This window comes from Beta vulgaris, chromosome 5 (assembly GCF_026745355.1).
Source record: "Beta vulgaris subsp. vulgaris cultivar EL10 chromosome 5, EL10.2, whole genome shotgun sequence".
NCBI classification, from domain to species: domain Eukaryota; kingdom Viridiplantae; phylum Streptophyta; class Magnoliopsida; order Caryophyllales; family Amaranthaceae; genus Beta; species Beta vulgaris.
In genome coordinates this window covers 24,717,896-24,740,712 of record NC_079206.1, presented here as the reverse complement: position 1 = coordinate 24,740,712, position 22,817 = coordinate 24,717,896, and the positions used below count along the sequence as shown (strand labels likewise).

Here is a 22,817-nt window from a genome sequence, read left to right as displayed (position 1 = left end):
AATTGGTTTAGTAGGACATTTTAGTCAATCAGTCGATGGTGCGCACGGATGTATGTAGAGGAAGGTGCGCACCATCTGAAACGCAACATCCCAAAGTAAAAAAATGCATATTCATTAAACCAAAAACACACGGAATGAACACCGAAAAACATAAAACTTATTTTTTGAATTGATTACTTTCATTTTCCCACACAAAATCTGAGAGACTTTCTCTCTCTTCTCCCCAGATCCTCCAACATCTCTCTAACTTCTCTCTAACCTCTCTCATCAAACTCTTTAAGTTCTTCATTTTTTGCACAATTTCTGTATATAAAGATGAACACAACGAGTTGCAAAGAGAAATCGACAACATAAGGTATTGGATCTGTGTATTTGATAAGAGACAACATAAGGTATTAGATCTATGCATTTGATAAGAAAAGAGAACATTTTTTTACATTTTGCACTTTCATTGCTCATCTTTTTCCCTCTTTTCTTCATCTTGACAATAATTTGTGAAAAAATGAAAACAACCTTGCAATTGATGTCCCAATCAATGAACAAACGAGAGCCTAATGAATAAAGGAGATGAACGAGTTTGACATCTAGAAAAAAACCAAGTAATTTTCATTTTACTGTAAATATATGTTTGTTGCATTATTATAATGTACTTATTGAATTCGTGTTGGTCATATGTTTATTATATTTAGTCTTATATTTATTATGTGTAAAAACCAAATGAACTTATCTTTCGAATTTATGCCAGTTGCACGCTCTCATGTTTCATTTTGTTCATTGTAGAGAGTGTAATGGGTGATTTTGGGGGACTAATGTACGTATGAAGCTGCTAGGATTGGTTGGTAAGTTCAATTATGTGTGAAATTTACATCGCAAATATTCTTTTTGACTTAAATGTTGTATACTGATGGAGTTGTTTTATAGCCGAATCTTGAATCCTAATGGAGTTCCTTTTAGCCAACTATTGCTGGAGAAATTAAATGCATATTGCTGCGGCTAAAGTTGAATACATAGATCCGAGGAAGCCTATATCTGTGAGTATATATGATGTGTTTTTCTTAATTTTGCTTCATTGTACTACCAATACTCTTTTGGGGTACGAAATGTTGTTTTGTTTGGTGTACTACTAATAAGTAATAGTGGGGTGTTTGTTTAGGGGGATTAGGGGGTGGGAATGGGATATTATATCCCCATGGGTAGATATCCCATGTTTGTTTGAGGGGATATCTAAATTCCCATGTGAAGGGGAATGGGATTAAACCCCCCTATCCTACCAAAATAAGACATGGAGGGGGGCAGGTATTAGGGAGGGGATTATTTCTGGTTAGGTTAGAAAACGAATTTACCCTTCATTAAAATATATTTCACCAATGAGTTAAATAGCTAATATAATGAAATGGGTAAATTTGTAATTTAGCAATATATTCCCTCCTTAAGTACCTCATACCAAACATGAGATAATAATATTCCCAACATAATTCCACTAACATACCAAACAAGGGATTGGGATATATTTAATGAATTCCCACCTTCTAACTCCCATTTCCAATCCCATCCTCTAATCCCCAAATTCCCACGTAGTGGGAGGGATGTTCATAAAAAAACAGAAATCGAAATATCGTATTGAAATATCGAAGAACTGATCTAAATGGGTGGTTACCGTACTCGATAAAAAAAATTAACGGTACACTTATCAAATCGGTAAAATTAACGGTTAAACGGCACGGTTACGATTATGATTTTTGAGTGAACGGTTAACCAAAATACCAAAATATATTTTCTCTATTTAATTGTTGTGAAACATTTTCAAACAATTACATTAATTCTAATATTTGTTGCTAAGTTAGGGCATGTTCTCCCCAACTTATTTTTATTGCAGTTCACTTCAGCTCTGGACAATACTTTTACTCTCACATATCACTATTCATTCCAGTTCAGTTTAATTCAGTTCAGTTCAGCTCTGGGCAATACTTTTACTCTCACATATCACTATTCATTTCAATTCAATTCGGTTCGGTTCAGTTCGACTGTTTTATGCCGAAAAGAACATGCCCTTACAACAATTAAAGAAAATATGTAATTATATGGTAACAGATCTAGTACTAATATAAACACTATAATTAGGAAATGAAGTGAATTCTTAGTTTTAGTTATGTTTTCCAATTGATTTATTATCCGCTTTATAACACATTTTATATTAAAGTATATATAATATTGAAATATATGCACAAAAAATTGAAAATATATATGTATATTAAGTAAAACATAATAGTGTGACTTAAATAATGGTTAATGGTTAACCGAAAAATCGTATCGAAAAACGGTTAACCGCTTAGGCGGTAACCGTTTAAATGGTTACGGTTCACAAAAGAGCGAACTGAAACTTCCGATTACCAAACTGAAATATTGTTTCGGGACGGTTAACCACCCATGAACACCCCTAGTCTGTGTGTTGTCTTGGCCATTGGATGAATTTTTGTAATTATATTTGGTTGTACTGTGGGACAAGAAATCCATTTTTAATGAATTTCAAAAGACAAAAAGAAAAAAAAAAAAAGAAAGGGTGTGATTTATCATAAAAACTAGGGAAATTTCTTCAGGTATCCCTGAATTTTGGCGTAATTCCCAAATTACCCCCACATTTGGGAAATTTCTCAAATACTCTCGAGGTTTGTTTGAGCTTAAGATACCCTTACTATGGATGGAACCCTAACGTCGTTAGGTTTTTTCCCTCTCTCTCCTCCCATTCCCCGACCCACTGCCAACACCCCTCCCTCAGCGGGCCACCAACAGCCCGCAACCACCACCTACTCCGACGCCAGCGACCCTACCCCTCCCTTCACCGGCCAGAACAGCAGCACCCCCAGCTAGGGATGGGCATGGGTCTAGGACCCTACCCGGACCTTATTGGACTCGACCCTAATTTAAGGGTCTGGGTCCAACTTTTTCAAACCCTAAGGGTCCGGGTCTGGGTCCAAGTGAATCTTTTTGGGTCTGGGTTCGGGTCTTAAAATTTTGGACCCAAACCCTACCCAGACCCGACCCTTAGACCCTAAACTTATTTACTATATACATTTTAACTTTTTTTTAAAAAAACAACCTGATTTTCTAAAAGACTAAAACCTAAACTAAAACACCCATTCTGAACTCTTATTTAAGTTGTGTTTCTTTCTTTTTTTCAGTTTGTATGTTTATGTTTTTGTTTCGTTTTTTTTCAGTTTATATGTTTGTGAATTGTGTTTGTTTCCTTTTTTTTTTAGTTTATAAGTTTGTGTTTGTTTCGGTTTTATCAATTTATATGTCTGTGTTTCATGCGAATTCTTATGTTTGTTTCATGCGATTTTTTGTGTTTGTTTAATTTCATGCGAATTTCAGATGATTATTGATATTAATAATGCTGAAAATTATGCAAAAATAAAGAATTTAGGCCTGAACCCTCCAGACTCTAAGGGTCCGGGTCTAATTTTTTCAGACCCTTAGGGTCCGAGTCTGGGTCTGCAAAAAATTTAGGGTCCGGGTCTAGGGTCCAGCTGGATCCGACCCTTGCCCATCCCTACCCCCAACGACCCCACCATCTCCCTTTCCCCCCACCCTAACACTCCCTTTTCCCATTCTCGATTCCTCCACCCAACCACACCCCGACACCACCCCCTCCCCCCTTTCCCCCTGTCGGAAATGGACTTCCTTCCCTGTCTTCCATCGTGAATCGACCCCCTCCCTTCCCCACTCAGTTATGCCGCCCCCAAACCCTAAAACCCGCCCTCGAAAACAAACAAAGCAGCTGTTTACGCGGGCGCCAACGTCGAGGGTGAAGGAATCGGAAATGGGGAAGAGAGGGGGTAGGCTCGCCGACGCCGGAGTGGGGGAGGGAGGGTTTGGATGTGGGTGGGGGAATGGGAGGAGAGAGAAAATTGGGAAGAGAGAGAGGGAAAACCTAACGACGTTAGGGTTCCGTCCATAATAAGGGTATCTTGAGCCCAAACACAAACCTCGGGAATATCTGAGGAATTCCCCAAATGTGGGGGTAATTTGGGAATTACGTCAAACCTCAGGGGTACCTGAGGAAATTTCTATATAAATTATACTTCAATAAAACGAATTTTCACTAGATACCCCTAAGTTTTTACAAAATTTATGAGATACCCCTACATTTTCAAAAATTCATCAGGTATTTTTCAAGTTTACATATAATGTACCAAATACCTTTAATAATTTATTGGTGTTGATTATGCTAACTTGAATGACCCAACATCAATTGACATCTATCCTAAATACCATAATATTTCATATTATGTCCAATAAAATCTTTGAAAAGCAGACGATTTTTTCTAATAAGTACTTTGAGCATTATTAAAACTATTTTAATCGCATGAAAGAAATTGAATTATATCACATAAAGGACATTTTTGGCATAATATGGGTTAATATGCAAATTATGTTGGGGTTCAAGTGATTTCGGTCATTTAAGTTAACCGAATCAACACCAATCAATTCCTAAGGGTGTCTGGTATATTATGTGCAGCGTGTGATTTGTAAAAAAAAAAAAAACTGCAACGCGCCAATCAGAGCGCAACAAGTGTCACACTCTGCACTCCCCTAGCCTTAATGAATTGATGCGCGCCATGTTATATTACAAATGGTAATATTATCATTATTAAAACTGCCATAACTTTTTACATATAATGAATAAAAAAAATTATACCAATGATCATATTTTTTTATCCTTTATAAATAGAGACCAATCTTGATATATTTTCAACACTTTGAAAAATCCATAATTTTTCATTAAGTATTTCGTAAATCTTATTTGATAATTATGGATCCCAATCATCCTAATTATAGAAATATATATCAACAAAATGCAAATTACGAACAAAATCCAAATTCCCAACGAAATTCCAATTACCAACAAAATCCAAATTACCAACAAAATTCAAATTTGCAACCAATTTCAAATTCTCCTTTTGATCCGAATATGCTAAACAATCCTCAATTCCTTGCTATGTTCCAAGCTTTTGTAAACCATAATACTCCTCAAAATTTGTCACCTGGCACACTACATCCAACATCTCAACGCGTAGATCCGTATCCCACAACTCCGGGAGGAGACGGTAGTAGCAATAAAATGCGAGTTAAAAACCAATTTCCAACGCAATCACCCGATGATGATGAAGATGTAGTTCAAGTTCAAGTTCCAGAATCGGAAGTAACTACAGGTAAGCAAGTGAAACACCTGAAAGATAAGTGGGTCACATAAGAAGATAAACACTTGGTGTCCGCTTACCTTAATTGTTCCGGTGATCCTGAGAAAGGAACATATCGGGAAAAGGGAGCGTTATGGCTTAAAATCAAAGTGGCCTACGACGCAGCAACTGCGAAAAGACCGAATGTCATGCACAAAAGAACCATGAGAGCTATTAAAAGGCTTGTATAATTCTTCATAATATGATTGTTGAGGATAAGCAAGATACATATCAGAATTATGGTAACATGTCAGAATTCGAGCAAGAAAATGCAACAACAATTAGCAGATCAAGGCGTACAAACTATTCTGTACAACATGGTCAAATTAATGATATTGGAATGTAATGATATATGGAAAGACGAGCTGATGCACGGGATAGAAATGTGCACAACGCCTTACAACGAGACTTTGTTCAACATATTTGCCAAATTAATCACCAGTCTACTGATGACGATTGAAGGTCTGAATCATTGCAATATTTTATTTAAAATTAATTGTATGGTAATTTGTGTTTTTTCAAATAAATTTATGGCGTCTTTTTCGTATTTAATTGTTGTTATAAGTAACGTTAAAATCGAGTAATTAAAAATAACGCTTTTTTTAATATAATATAATAAATGAATTAATCCGATTAATTATAAGGTAATTATTTAATTATAATTACCATATTTTGATTTAATTAATACTCCCTCCGTCCTCTATTAGTTTATCCGTATTTCTTTTAAGGGTGTCCCTTATTAATTTATCCCCTTTTTTGTTGTTTTTGGAATGGGGCCACAAACTTTTCATCACACATACATTCAACTATAATATAATATAATAGTTTCTCTTTTTTTTATGACCCACAACATTATTTCTCCTAAAACTTTGTGCAAAAGAAAAAGGTAAACTAATAGAGGACGGAGGGAGTATTATCTAAAATTAATGTGATGAATCAAATTATTTTATTGATATTGGGTGGGGTATGGAAAGTAGGAGAGAGAAAAGGAGGTGGTGTATGGAAAAGTAGGAGAGAGAAGGTAAATGGGGAGGTTAATGAATGGAGGTGTGGAATTGTGAAATGGGAAGGGTAGGTGATAAAGTTAGTGGAAAGTCATGTGGACGAATGAGATGAAGAGAGAGAAATTATGGGGATGTTAATGAATGTTGATGCTCTATAAGAGCATAGACAATGGTTGATCCAAAAATTTGGATCATCAATTATTTTAATATTTCATCTCTCTCTCACCTCACTTATAATCTATCATTAATTTTTATACTTTTTTTACCCACAATGGATGATCTACAATGTTGGGGTTTTTAACCATTAGATTGTTTTTCTTAATACCATTAGATTGTTGCCAGCTCACCATGCATGGGGCCTACCAGTTATTCGATCTCTTTCATGAGCTTTAACTATGATCCAACAATGATCTGATCATCCTTCTCTCTCTCCTCTTTTTTTCTCTCTCCTAATTCTTTATTATGTTTTTCTCCCTCTCTCCTCATGATCTAGCTTGTAGATCATCCAATGGGCTCACTCTAAATTACCGAAATATGAAAGCATGTTTAGGAATAGGAAATATGAAAGCATGTTTGGAAATAGGAAATATGTTACATACCCATTTTGTCCACTGAACACAAGCAACAAGTTCTATGTGCCATTTGTATTTGCTCTTTACAAAGTATTTGCCATTAGCATTTAAGTGTTCATTTATTGTCATTAAAACCAAAGCTCAATTTCTCTTAACAAGATATATTGCTCTCTATGACCAACTTACTTGGATTGATAGGCATCAATCATCATGAGATCTTAATAAATTTGTATTAATATGTTTTTTTTTTAAATCTATATAATTTCTAGTTATTATGTTTATTATACATAATTAAAGATATTAATACTCACAGTTATCGTATTATGTCTTTTAATACTATACAAAGAAGTAGTTAGATAAAAAACTTTAACTAAATTTAGTTGGGCCACTAAATGAGACGAAAATGAAGGATAAACAAAAGAAGTAGTTAGCGTTAAGAATTGTTCCAAAAGCATTTGTCACAATTATATATGCAAAGGCCAAAAGCTCAATACTAAAAATCACTTAAAGTTATTGTGGACCCATAAACATCTCCTTATCTTCAAGACTAAGAAAGAGAAAATCCACAAACTCATATATTTGCATTCAAACCGCCGACATAAGTATCAATGAGTGCTACGAAGTAGTATTTGACCTAATGATTAGAAATGATGTTCATAACCTTAAGATTATAAGGTTAAATTTCATTAAGTGCTCTTATAAGGTACGAATTCCCTTTCACTCCTCTTTTATTCTCAAATGATTTAACAAATGTATTAAATTAGTCGTTGAACTAAAAGGTATTGAGGTTGATAAGTTCATTCTAATCATTATTATAAAAAGTATCAATGTATGTCAGGAAAATAGAAAACGAAAAGAACTAGCAAGCTAGACTCATATGATTTAAGGGAATTAGACTCCTAACATAATAGGACCCATTTATCATTTAAGAACTAAAAAAAGAGTTATAAAGCAAAACTTATAATTTTTCTTTATACTCCATCCATCTTTTTTAGTTTTTTTAGTTATTACACTTACACTTTTCACGCATGACTATGCAAAACTTTAAGGACTAATATCTCTAGCTTTGTATATGTAAGATGACCAGCTTTGCTAGGTCAAAAGTTAATGTTACGGTCTTAGGGATGACTAGCTTTGCTAGGTCAAAGGGTGCCATTATGGTCTTAGGGATTCGACTTTCCCATCGAGTATCAGATAAAGATTTAACAGTTTCAGAAACATTATCACATAAAATTTTCCACCTTTTGGTGGCATGCTTGAGATCCTTGTACATCTTATCCCCTCCATGATGAACTGAATATTATGCTGAATGAGCTTCTTCTAAGATCTTTTCCTTCAACTCAGGAACATTAGGAACACACCATCTCCCCTTGAATCTTACGCTACCATCCTCATCCACTGTGAAATTGACAGGCTCATTAGCTTGCTTGTCCCTCAAAAGTTCAGCTCCAATCAGTTCAGTTCAGTTCAGCTCCAATCAGTTTAGTTCAGTTCAGCTCAGTTAAGTTCAGTTAAGTTCAGTTCATTTCAGTTGGCGGTTCAAACTCTTTTTGGGTTTTTATGAATTTATGGACGAACAACAATAATAATAAAAAGAGATAAGCTCTTAAATCGCCAGGGCTAAGTCGATCTTAAAGTTCACTTCTCTGACAGGCGGCATTCCAGGTAACTCTTTGGGAAATACATCTGGAAACTCCTTTACTACCGGAATTTGAGTCAATTCCTCGTTTTCCACGCTTACGTCCCTTACTTGGCATAGGTAGACTGGGTAGCCTTTTCTAAGATAGGTTTGAAGGTTCAGGGCAGAGATTATTTTGACGTCAGGCAGGAAGATTATGCCTTTATAAGATACCCTATTTCCCTTTGGTCCTCTAAGAGATATTTTCTGGTTATGACACTCGATTTTGGCCTTATACTTAGCTAACCAATCCATTCCCAAGATAAGATCAAAGTCTTTTAGGTCAAAAAGGATAAGATCGGCCGATAATTCAGTTTCAGCTATGACTATAAAGATATTTTGAAAAAGAGATTTACAAGAAACAGTTTCACCTGTGGGCATGGCTATATTGGCTCGACAAGACTGGATAGACTCAAGGGGATACTTGTTAACAAAAGTACTAAAAATAAAAGGATGAGATGCTCCTGAGTCAAAGAGTACATAAGCAGGATTTGAGTTCACGATAAAAGTACCTTTTACTTACACGAAGATGCCGATACTTAGTGGGAAAGTGTAGGACCCATTGTTAAAGCTCAAGAGAACTTTAACTGGGAAGCATTTAAGGTAGCAATTAAGGCTCGATTCTTCCCCGAGCACATTCATAGGCAGAAATACAATGAGTTTAGTAGGTTCAACTAGAGTTATAACATGAGTGTGCAAGAGTGCACTCAGAAATTTTATGAGTATGCTCGCTTTTCCCCAACTGTAGTTCCAGATGAGGGAACTAAAGCTTAGAAGTTGGAAGACGGACTTAAGTTTAATCTTCAGACTCGAATGGGAGGTAGTACCTCAACTACTTTCACGGAGGCATATGCTAAGGCGTCAAACTTAGAGAGAATTCTATAGTGTGTGAAAGAAGTGCTAAGTAGACATAAAAGGAAGGAACCTGCTAGCAATAGCAACAACCAAGGGTACAATAAAAGGCCCAATAACAAAAACAATGGTGGAAACAACAACAATAATGGTGGATGGTATAACAACCGCAACAATCACAATGCTGGACAATAGGCCCAACAAGGAAATATGACCCAAAGGAACTTCATTTGCAAGAAGTGTGCCAAGAGCCATCCAAGATTCACTTGTCAGGGTGAGAGGATTAAATGTTTCGAATGTGGAGAAGTAGGTCATAAATCGTTCAACTGTCCCAAGAAGCAAGCTCAAAATGGAGCAAATGCGAGCAATGGTAACAATAATGGAGGTGGAAACAGAATTCAAAACTTCAATAACAACCTCCCCAATGGAGGAAATGCTACACAAAACGAAAACCAAAACAACCGCTCTTTTGGAAGTGGAAATGGAAACTTCGAAAAGAATGACAATGGAGGCTACACTAGTGGCCGAATCAACGTCATGAGCCGAGTTGAAGCTGACACTGATGCTAACGTTGTGACTGGTACTCACTTGTCAGTTGTATCCTTTTCCTTTTCATTAGTAGGATCCTTTTCCTTTTCATTAGTAAGATTCTTTTCCTTTTCAGTGGTAATGGGCCTATCATTGTACAAAAAACTTTTCACAATGAACAACTATGCAAAAAACAATGTAAAACCAAGGAGTATATAAAACAGTGAACTTACTTGTCAGCAGTGGTACTTGCTTCAGCTTCAGTAACAGGGGGCCTGACATTGTACAACAAACATTCCACAATGAACACTTATGCAACTACTAATGTACAACAAATACTAAACCAACTAATTACTTGAGAGTTGTATGTATTTGCTCATAATACCAAAGAAGGCAATGTTTTTGAGATACAAGGAAAACAAGTATAATATCTGTACAACCACTTACATTTCAGTATTTGGTGGACTTGTTTCAGTTTCTGTAACAGATGGTCTGTCATTGTACATCAAACATTCAATAATGAACAACATGACAACTACCAATGTACAATGATTTATAAACAAAATCATTGTACAAAAACTAATCCACAATGAACAACTATGCAAAAAACAATGTAATACCAAGGAGTAGATAAAACAGTGGACTTACTTGTCAGCAGTGGTGGAATCTGCTTTAGTGGTAGGAAGATTTTCTTTTTTAGTAATGGGCCTATCATTGTATACAAAACATTCCACAATGAAAAACAATGCAAAGACTTTATTGTACAATGCAAAGAATATACAAGTAAAAAGTAAAGAGAAAAATGTACGCACTTCTCAGCAACTGCAGGAGTGGGTCCCGTTTTCTTCTCAGGGCTGTAATTGTTATACCAAAACATTAAATAAGGAACAACAAAGCATTTACAATGTACAATTCAGTTAATGCATTGTACACTTACCCCTCAAGAAGGGGGTTTGTCATTGTACATACACAATATAACAGTGAACATCTTTGCATGACCAATGTACATTTGAGAAATTCTCACCAAAATATAATTTATTAAAAAATGCAATAGTTATTATATTGGAAAAATAACTCAAATACAAGAGTAATTGCATGAACATCCTTATTATATACTTCCTTGTTTCAAATTACTCGCTACACTTTCAAAATTTCACTATTCATTAATGAGGTTTGACCATGCATTATTTACTATTACATAAAATCAAATGTTATAATATAATATGTTGTTGGATTCATTGCAATATAGCAAAATAAATTAATATAGAAGGAGAAGATGGCGGGAATAAAACTCGACGTTAATTTTCCCTATTTGATGTCTACAATCGAAAAATGAACATGTAGCTTTTTTTATTTGGTTCCTTAATGAAAAATGGAGAAATTAAATCCTAACATCGATGGAAACAATATTACATATATATCTTTGTAAAATTTGTAAAACGAAGGGAAAGGATAGAGAAATACACTTTATGGAGATACTTTTTTCATTTGAGTTTCTCTAAAAAATAATGATTCCACAAGCAAATAGTAAGAGTCACTTACAATTTCAAGATATATGAATATGAGTTAGGAAGGAAAAGTAAGTGAGAATTGCTTACATATATAATATGAGTTACGAAGAAAAACTAAGTGAAAATCGCTTACAATTTCAAAATATATGAATATGAGAGGTAAAAAGGATGAGAATGGCGTTGAAGATAGAAATCAAGGGGGGTTGAGGGAGTAATGGGCAATAAGGACAATAAGGACAATAATAGAGCTAATTATATAATACATTAATTAATTTGTGCCCAGTAAATAGTAATGCAAGTCCTTATATAACTACTCATCATTGTTTGGAAAAGAAGAAAAAAAAAATTACAACTTCTCTTTACTCCTAGGATTCATTTTCGAATCAAAGCGTCCAATGATACTTGCTCAATGGATCTTAATGCCTTCATCATAGAATGTGAAGCTCTGTTCAGAATGTCAACCGAACATATTGATAATATACACACCGATGTAAACATCTTTAATTTTTGCATATATCTCACTTCAATCTCAAATATACTCTAGATTCTAAACTCTTGTACATTTACATTTACTTGCCAGACCTTCACCACCATCTTCAATGAATTAATGGTAGCAAGCTTTTATATCCAAATCACGCCAACTGCATCGATTTCCAGAAATAATATAGTTATGCAGTGGAAGCTTATGTCCATCTTCTGGGAGTAGGCCAAAGCTCCATTCAAAAGCATTCCAAAGGCATGTCAAATAACCACAACTTAGCAACAAGTTTCAGTTCAGAAGGCTCTCTAAATTTGCTAGATTTTAGCTTCAAATTGCACTTCAAACAACTACTAGAATGTATATTGTATGCCCAATAGTATCGAAGTATGAATAAATTATTTATGAACACCTTGTTTTAGTTGATTTCCCCCATAACCCCCAAACATCAAATGCAAGCACCAAGTATATTGGAACAATTACTCCATAATCATCTTGCTAATTAAATCCAACGTAATTCGAATATCACTTATACACTATTTTAGGGTGCCGCGCACGTAGGAGCGCGATACAACAACTAGTACTTCCTCCTTTTTTTTACTTGCAACACTTTTTTTCCATCAACTCCAGTGCAAAATTTGGGCAGGAGAGAGGTAGAGAAGAAAGAAAGAGAGGGCCTCATGTGATTGGAGAGAGATAAAGAGAAAGGAAAAACAAAAGTAGAAAGTGTTGCAAGTAATTAATTATATCTGTTTGGGCCCATTAAACCCAACTAAGAGTCCTACGCCAGCTGACACCGCCACGCAAGCATTATGGGTCCCACTCACCTTGACATGGCCATCAGCCTATCGGACTCTCAAGGGGCCCACATGAATCATTTCTAGAAAAAGTCACTTCAATAATCCCTAGGAGGCACATCCTATCCAAAACGTCCTCTCCTAGGAATTCCCACTGCTATAAATACCTCTTGTCCCGTCAAGGCAAAGGTATTGAATTCTTACCTAACTAACCAGAGCTTCTCACTCTAGACTCTATCTCTCTACCTCAATCATCAACTAACTTGAGCGTCGGAGGGGCGATCCCGGAACAACCCCCGGGGCAGTCTAACGTAGGTCTCCGGTGAACAGATAACCAGCTCAGGAATCGTATTATTGAGTTAAGAACATGCTCAACACAGATCATTAACCTTAATTTCTAGACAGAAACAATTTCCTTCTTAGAAAAGTGTTGCAAGTAAAAAAAAAAAACGAAAGAAGTACTAAAAAAAATGAAACTTCTCATTTTAACCTTGTCTCTCTTTTCTTCAATTACTCTCAACCTAAAACTCTCCCAATTCTCACAGCTCATAAACAAGGCCCTTAAAATTCATCAATTAGATTAAAGTTAATATTTTTTTTTTTACTATTTATTATCTATACAAATATATTAAAATGCGTGCAAAAGAAAGCATATGTGCCACGTGGCACTCTCCTCATGCAAATAATTTATATCTATGTGTACTCCTCATTTTAAAAAAATGTGTAAGTGCAAGATATCGAACACGTGACCTTTGAACTGGAAAATAAGAGTTTAACCATCAATACACCATTACTTTGTTGTCTAATGTTTCAAAGAAAATATGATGAAGTCTTATAATAATTATAAATAACTAAAGACTTAAACAAGTATATACATTATTTCTAACACTCTTATTACGTAACTTACAAGAGAATATTGATGTCATATTCTCTTGCCATAATTCCTTTTAAGGTATTGTTTTCAAACTCAAAACTTTCAAATTTTTTTACTTATCATGTTGTGACGTGAATTTTTAAATTTCTTAATAGATAAAAAATACGAAAGTAGCAAAATCAATCATGAGATTTAAAAATAATAACATATTTATTTATTTTAATTGACCCGAAACATCGTTCGAAAAAAAAAACTAAGTTCCTAATTAAACCCACAAACAGGCTAATCTTCATCTTGTTCTCTTCCTTTACTTCCATCTGAATTCTCAAATTCTTTTGGAGTGTGGTTTTGGGCACAATTCTCCCAAGTCCCACTGCCAAAAACTTTAAAGGTAAAAATTATCAATGCCCATGCTTGAATTCTCAATTTTATTATACATTGCTTTCTCCTACCTTTAGTTGTTTGATTTGTTTTTTTTTTTCTTCTTTTCTGGATACTCCTTTAATTTCTGTTGATTCAAGAAATATCATCATCTTGCTCAAATATTGGTTCGTCCTTTTTTTTCTTGGTTGAAAGATTATAGCTTTTTTGAATTTTAATTTGTGTTAAATTGAAGTTGGATGCATTTTTTTTCTTTTAGGAAAGTTGGATGCATTTTGTTAATAAGAAAGATGAATGCATTTTTGGAATAAACCCTTAGATATGTCTTTGTGGTTTAAGGACCCTTTTTTTAATTTTCGCTTCGAGCCTCAAAAATGTCGGAAACGGCGTTGGAGTTTAATGTTGAAACGAATGCAACACAAAATCCATATGTAACATAATATGGATGCAACACAAAATCTGTCGGGTTCAGAATCTTTATTGGATGAAACTGGTTCAATAAATGCAATATTGTTTTATTATTTTCATTTTCTAAACTAATTAGGATTGTGAACCGTTTATGTGACCGTTTATGTGAACTTAGGCTCTATTATGTTTAACTTATGTTACTTATTTCCAAAAAATAAAATAAGGAAGATAAAATAATATTATATAAGATAAAATAAAATCACATAAAATAAAATAAGATAAGATAAGGTGTTTGACACATACAATAAACTATCTTAAGATAAGATAAGAGAAAATAAGTTAATCAAACGAACACTTAGTTCTTCCCTTAAATGCCATCATATACTACTATGTTTGCATGGGCCACACACTACTCAGTCTCTAAACTGGGCCCTTAATTCTGGCCCAACACTCAAAGTTGTGATTCATATTAATTCTTTTGCACTTTCTCGTCTTACTAAGGGAAGCAAATCAATTTATTTACAACTGTTTTAAAAATATTTATGGTCCACTAAATGAAAATGGAGGAAAAAGTTAGCAACTTCGAAGATGCAAAATGTTCACTTTATCTTTTCAACAATCAAAACTTAAAACAAAAATGGCGGCTCAAATTAAAAGTTTTTCTTAGCCAAAATTTTCTATGGTTTAAGTCATTAAACGCACTGCACTGTAGCACTATAACGGATACAAAAGTATTACTTCATCCATCTTATAATATAGTGTTTGTTTCTCTTTTGAGGTCAAATTTTAAAATTTTTGACTAAATATTTTCATTTACATACTTCCTACGTTTTTTTACTTGTAACACTTTTTTTTCATCAACTCCAATGTAAAATTTGTGTACGAGAGAGGTGGAGAGGAAAAAAAAAAAGAGGGTCCCATGTGATTGGAGAGAGATAGAGAGAAATGAAAAGGAAAAGTAGAAAGTGTTACAAGTAATTAATTATTTCCCTTTTCGGAAAGTGTTGCAAGTAAAAAAAAAAGGAGTAAGTATAAAAAAAACATATTCATATGAGATCTTGTTAGATTCGCATCAATGCGTAGTTTCGTAATATTAACTTTTTATATTTTTTTTTATTAATAAGGTATTGAATATATTGAAGGTCAAATGTCTATCTAGGAGAATGTATAAAAAAGAAATAAGCATTATATTATGGGACAGAGGGAGTAATATTTAAAGAGTTAGTCTTGCGTGGACCTGGTTCACAATAATCTCTATTATATAAGGGAAGGGGGGAGCAATGGTGTCCTCTTTTGAAATGCCTATTTTGCCCCCCCTTTCCTTTTTAAATTACAAAAGGAATGTCAAAATCAATCGACACTCAAAGAAAACTACTGAAAATAAATTTACAACACTCACTCACAAATCATTCACAAATTACTTAAAAGAAGAAACTTTACAAATCACTATAACAATCACTCACAAGTCAACTAAAATCATAAAATTGCATAATTTACGTTATGCAAATCACTAAAATGAAAAAACTTTACAGAAACTTAAAAATTCACTTACAAATTATAACCTATCAAAAAATTGACTTGAAAACAAAGAGTCTACTTTCTTTACAATTTATGAAGTACTGTACTTAATTGAAAAATCAACTAAAAAATTATAATATTAGAAATCATAAATAATAAAATTTCTATTTTGTTCATATAATTTAACTTTGAAAAGTAAAAAAAAAAACAAAAAGAATGGTGAGAGACTTAAGTGACAGAAACTAAACCAATCAAATTTTGCAACTAAAAACAATTATACTTCGTATGTCTAATGTTCAAATTTTAACTCTTATACCGAATAAAATCGGGTTTATGTTTCGGAAAAAATCCAAGCACGCATCGCTTGCAAAAAATTCTAGTATTATTGTGTGCAAAACCACCTATTTAACCTAAACATAGTGGCCTTTTTTCCCATATAGTAACCTTTTTAAAATCTTAAATTATATTATATAGTTAATATCTACCATATAATGACTGTTTTTTGTTTTTAAATATAGTCACTCTTTCTCACAATAATTTATCATAATTAAATTTTCATTTTGTGACATAGTAAATTTTTTTTTCACATAGTCAAACTTCACAATGTATATCTACTCATTTTTTATATCCTTTTTTTATATAGTGACTTTTTTTTTTCATAAATTACAAGAATTAGCATTTAGAAATATACTAATTTAGTGTGGACCAAGTCCACTGTCCATATAAGTTTTAAAGCAGCTAAATGTCCCACAAAATTTTCATGTGTTTCTTGACTTTGGATGATATTGCGGCATTTTCTATGGTACTCCTAGACGTACCATGAATATATATAGCGAGCAAATCAACAACTATAGATGAGTAAATGAACAAATATTAAATCAAGTAGTACTTGGTTTAGTGGTTTGATTTGTATCTCACAATCTTGAGGTTATGGCATTGTGGGATCAAACCCCACTAGAGGTACTTTAGAGGTGGGAATTTCCCCTCGTCATTCCCTCTACTCTCAAGGGGCTTTTGCCTACAGACTAGAGCCGCGTTGACTTGATCAAGGTTCCGGTCCGGTTAGAGCACCTTCTCCTTACCTTAAAAAAATGAACAAATATTAAGTTTTATTGGGTGTAACATACTTACTGTAAACTCGGGTGTACAATACTATGTGTCCATTCTATTCGACTTATTTTGACTTATTTGAACTTATTATATATTATTGGAACTTATCTCATTTGGACCTATAGCTTGCTTGGTTAACGCATGAGAAATTATAATTCCTAGGTAGTAATTAAGTAAATATATGTGTTGTTGCATGGTTGGCAAAACCATGTGAAGTTCTTAGGAAGTTCTATTTCCAACAAAATGGAGGAAATGACTTACTCAGGCCCCCCTAGGTAAGTGGGAATTTCCATGGAAAATAGAATTTCCATATTCAACCAAACAAAAAAAAAGTACTTTTTAGAAAATAAAATTTCATGGGCAATACAAATTCATAAAAAGTTATATTCTGTTTAACTTATTTTAATTTAAGTGAAATAAGACCAGATAAGATAAATTCTGATAAAATAAAATAAGTTCCCTTCTCCACTCTCACTCACCTCCTCTACAAACTCTCTCCACACTCTTGCTATCCGTTGAAGACTACAAGTACTGTTTTTATCCCTAACACTGGTCATTTTGGGGGTGGAAATTTCTCCTCACCAATCGGGCCTTTGCCTGCCAACCAGAGCTGGTTGACTTGAGCGAGCTTTCGGTCCGATTAGAGCACCTTCTCTTTACCTTTAAAAAAAATGAACAAATATTAAGTTTTATTGGGTGTAACATACTTACTGTAAAATCGGGTGTACAATACTATGTATCCATTCTATTCAACTTATTTTGACTTATTTGAACTTATTATATATTATTGGAACTTATCTCATTTTGACGTATATTAGCTTGTTTGGTTAACTTTCAAATGATTGGGAAATTATAATTCCCAGGAAGTAATTAAGTAAATATATGTGTTGTTGTTTGGTTGGCAAAAACATGGGAAGTTCCGAGGAGGTTCTATTTCCTACATAATGGAGGAAATAATAACTTACCTAGAGGCCCCCTAGGTATGTGGAATTTCCATGGAAAGTAAAATTTCCCATGTTTAACCAAACAAAAAAAATACTTTTTAGAAAAATTATTTTCATAAATAATACATATTTATAGAAAGTTATCTTCTGTTTAACTTATTTTTAATTAGAGTAAAAATAAGTTCAAATAAGATAAAATTCTGATAAAATAAAATAAGTTCCCTTCTCCACTCTCACTCACCTCTTCTACAAACTCTCTCCACACTCTTCCTATCCGTTGCAGACTACAAGCACCATTTTTATCCCCAACACTGGTCACTTGAATAATGGAAGGACGATACATGGCCTCTGACGACACACTAGACTCATAATTTTTTTAAAAAATTTTCTTACAGAGGAACAAAGCAAAAACACTTCTTAGACGTATCAAAAATATATTTGGGCCATGACCAATTGAGACCCATGTGGTCGTTTGATGTGGTGCATGTGCGATGTGCGATGTGCGGTGCTGGTAATGAAGATGGTGGGGTGTGGAGTGGTGGAAGAAAGGTTGTGGTGCTTATGGTAGAGAAGAGCGAATAAGGTGGTGAAAGAGAGTGAAAAGGGGTAAGTTGTGAAAAAAACTCATATATATAAATTGGACAACGTATGAAGAAACTAGATACTATAAAAATGACGAAATTAATGACGTATAATCGGTGGTAGCAGCATTATGTTTTATGATTTTAAGGTTATTATAAATTTGTTTGAAAAGGTTGGGTATACAATAGAAAAACTGAAGAAAAACAAGACAATACTACATAACTGACCTAAGGTAATACTATATTGTAACACTTTTTCAGATCCAATTTTCATTAACACACATAGGTAACACTTTAGTAATATTTTATTGATATGTAACACTTACATGTAGCACTTTTTGGTAAGTAACACTTTAAAGGTCACTTTTTCATAGGCAACACATTGATGGTAACACATTTTTGTATGTAACACTTTAAAACAATAAGTTTTTTATAGGTAACATTTCTAAATTTCAAGGTAAAATTTCAATTTTAAAGGGTAACACTGTTTTTGTAAGTAACATTTATAGTCTTTTGGGTAAAATTTTAGAATGTTGCATGGTTATTTAATATCTACACTAACTCTTATAGTCGTTTGATGTACCCTTATAAAATATTATTGTCCAAAATTCTTTTTTCACAATGCAACTGAGTCCGAAAAAATTCTAGCTTCGCTAGTTAATTTACTTTAAAGCTTGTAAATTGTCAAAAAAAGATATCCCAACACTAACAAAAAAAAAGTTCTTTTGCTACTTGTTACATGATAGGGACAACCGTTTTAAAAAGGTAGCATTTTGTGAAGGATTTTGCTAAATGACGCCCTAGAATTTCTTAGTAATGTCCTAAATACAGTATTTTTATACCGTATTTATATACTTGTATTTTTTTTCTCTTTTCTCCCCTTGACTCACTTCCATAACCCCCCATCCTCCGCAAATTAGATACTGGGGAGGGGAGTAGGATGAACATCCTACACCTTCCCCTAAACGGTGTCATTTGATGAGTTTTAGGGTAGCCAAAATTTGGCTAGCTTTTGGCTGTTTTTTTTTTTAAAGTGGGCTAGCTCCCCCATGCACTGTGATTTTTTACTTTGTTGCTTACATCAGTCAATCATTCACTCTCTTTCTCTCTCATTTAATTTTTCAAGAAGCATTTCAATTCTCTCTCTCATTTATTTTGTTCTTCATTGATTTCTCCCTGATTTTCATTTATTTATATCATAAATTCCCAAAATTTGATATTTGGTTTGATTTTCTGTTTTGCATTTGTAAAACTTTGCATGTTTCATGATACTGAATTTGCAAAATGGAGGATATAAGTGGAAATGATGGGATTTCATTTGATAACGTTATTCCTTATAATGCAATGGGAGATTTAGGAGATGGAGGAGAAAGAGAAGAAGTTGAATTACCAGGAAATAATGGTATTTATTTGTTGAAGCAATTTTTTTAATGTACAAATGCATGTGGTTTGGTGTACAATAATATACGAGTGTACATTTGGGGATTTTTAGTGATCAAAGTAATGACCATCAGTGTACATTGTGATTTATCCTTATATGAATTGGTTGCGGTACCTTTTTCATTTATTATTAGCTCCACCTACAGTTGCATGTACATACACGTACCTTGCATGTACACTTTGTTGACATTTATGTACATTTACTGGGCTATAATCATGTTGTTATGTGTTAAAATTTTGTTTTAATACCCATATGAAGCTTACAAATTATACAATTACTATGAATTTAAATGTGGATTTAGGATCCGCAAGGCCAATGTTTGTTGGAAATATGATACAAAGACCATCAGACAACGATTTTTAGTTTGTAGTCGTGAAGGTTTGAAGGATACAAATGGTGGTCTGCCTAAGGTATGTTTTTTGTTGTGTGTTGTTTAATGAAGGTTATGGTTATAATGGTTATGATAATCTGTACATTGTAGTATAGTATATGCTCTTTTTTTTAATTAGTATATGTAAGTTTACATGTTAGTGGGTATTTTTCATGTAATGTAAATTAGAAAATATGATATAGTTATTGTTATATAGTGTAATTTAAGGGGGTTTTATATATTTTTTTATATAGCGTCCATTATCCTTGTATATTAGCTATTTGTTTTTATATTAGTGTATGTGGTTTAAATGTAAAATGTGTTTATCACATGGTATAATTTTTTTTATTATTGTCTGGATACTTTATAAATTAGTAAACATGAGATAGTAATTTAATTTGGTATAAATTATGGTGCTTAAAATATTTTGGGTAAAGATGTACATTGGTATAATTTTTTATATTAGTGTGTTGGACATGGTGATGAACATTAATTCACACCTATTGTTCACTGAAGTATATACTTTATGTTCTTTTTGGCACAGACAGATACTAAGCTTGATCAACGCTGTGGATGTAAAGCATATATTCAATTTGATGTTTCCAAAGAGTCTGGTTCTTTATTGTTGCTAAGCATCACCACATGATTCACAATCACCCCATGATGCTATTGAAACAAAGACATTTAATAGGATCTCATAAGAAAGACTGTCGAACAGTTGCACATGATTAATAATTTGAGAAGTTGTGGGGTTGGGGTTGCTGAAGCTGTGCGCGTATTGAGGAAGGAAGCGGGGGGATCTCCCAATCTTGAATTCGCGAACAGGGATGCCTATGATGCAGTTGCTGCTCAAAGAAAAAAGAACTTGATGGTTGTGATAGTAACAAACTGATTAAGAACTTTACACAAAGACAAGCAGACGAAACTGATTTTATTATGATGTTCGACTAGATAATGGAGGGCACTTAATCAGTTTTTTTGGAGAGATAGAAAAATGAAAAAGGATTATGAGGTGTTTGGGGATTTAGTTGTTCATGATACGACGTACTGCACCAACAAGTATGGGATGATTTGTGGCCCCTTTGTTGGGATGAAATCACCAAAGGTGTAACAGCCCGCTCTTCCGAGCTGCTAGCGAAACACACTCAATATCCATAAACTAAAATCCAAATCTTAATTAATAAAATCGCAGCGGAAAAATATCCTTCAATACACCAATAATTGAACTAAAACTCCCAAAATATTATACATCGAAATATCAGAAACTACTCCCGAATCAGCTATCTAAATACAAACTTAGTCCATAAGCTGCTATGACACCTTAATCTTGCTCCACTTCAAATTCCGAGCTCTGAATATCAAACTCGCAAATTCAGGGAAGAGATACAAAACAAACAAAATTCCAAAATGAGTGGAAAACTCGTAACCTTTAATTCAGCCCGTTATAAACTTTTTATTTCTCAAATCGTTTCCATCTCGTTACAATACTAGCATAGCTCACTCTCTTAAACAAGTCAGTGGCAAGTACAGGCTTTGGACAAAGGACAAACACTGCCTCCAAGGTTCCTTATGGAGCCCAGCAATACTAGCCCCAAGGTTCATTATGGAGCATAGCCGACCGTATCAGGTCAAAAAGTAACCATCCTGTACACCTTGCCCACTTTCTATTTTCAGTTCATAAACTAAGCCAGCAAAACAGTTGAATATTCATATTATCGAATAACATTTCCACAATCCACACATTCATAACTATGGCCATAGTACAAACTTACATATGAAAATAAAACATTCCACACACACATGGGCATAAGTAATACATTTTACTGAACATTAAAGTTACCTCATACGCGATCCATTATGTAGCTCCGACATAAAAAGACTTTGAGAACTTCACAACTCCATCAACTCTCTTGGATTCCATAACAATCCTCCAACATTAACCTCAAAGTAATAACAATAATCAATACGATCCTCACTAAATAAGAACTAATTTAAACTACCAAATGGAAACTAACTAATTCTATATAACTTCTATACTTATCTTCAAATATAACGACTCCAACTACAACAATAATAACCATATGACTACCATATTATATCCTTGAATTAGAAACCACACAAAACCACTTCTAAAAGACATCATCTTAACTTTCAGATTTACCTACAACTCACCTACACTTAAAGTTAATAAACCACTAACAATATTAGAACAAGAAAGTCAATTACAGATCTCAAACGAATTTTGCTTTCAAAATCCATGAACTAAACTATAACCTGAATTTATTTTGTAAAGAATCAAAGAAAGACTTAGGTGTTGTTAGAATTTATAACAACAATACAACACCACTAATACCTAACATCAACCACCATAACAAGAAATAACTACAATAATAACACCAGCACAACAACAACAACAACAACAAATAACAACAACAAATAACAACAACAACCTGGGCATAATTTACAAATAGAAAACCAGAATGAGAGGAAGAGGTATATTATACCTCTGCTCAACAGAGCAGGTACAAAC

The 22,817-nt window shown here is 33.7% G+C and overlaps 1 long non-coding RNA gene across 1 annotated transcript; it reads left to right on the top strand.

The window, feature by feature from the left end:
* The first annotated feature begins 723 nt into the window (after nt 1-723).
* On the top strand, nt 724-20,863 carry LOC125497534 (uncharacterized). The gene is made up of 3 exons (XR_007274414.1): nt 724-839; nt 922-1,031; nt 20,219-20,863. It is a non-coding gene; the product is annotated as an uncharacterized LOC125497534 (long non-coding RNA).
* The last annotated feature ends 1,954 nt before the right edge of the window (nt 20,864-22,817 follow it).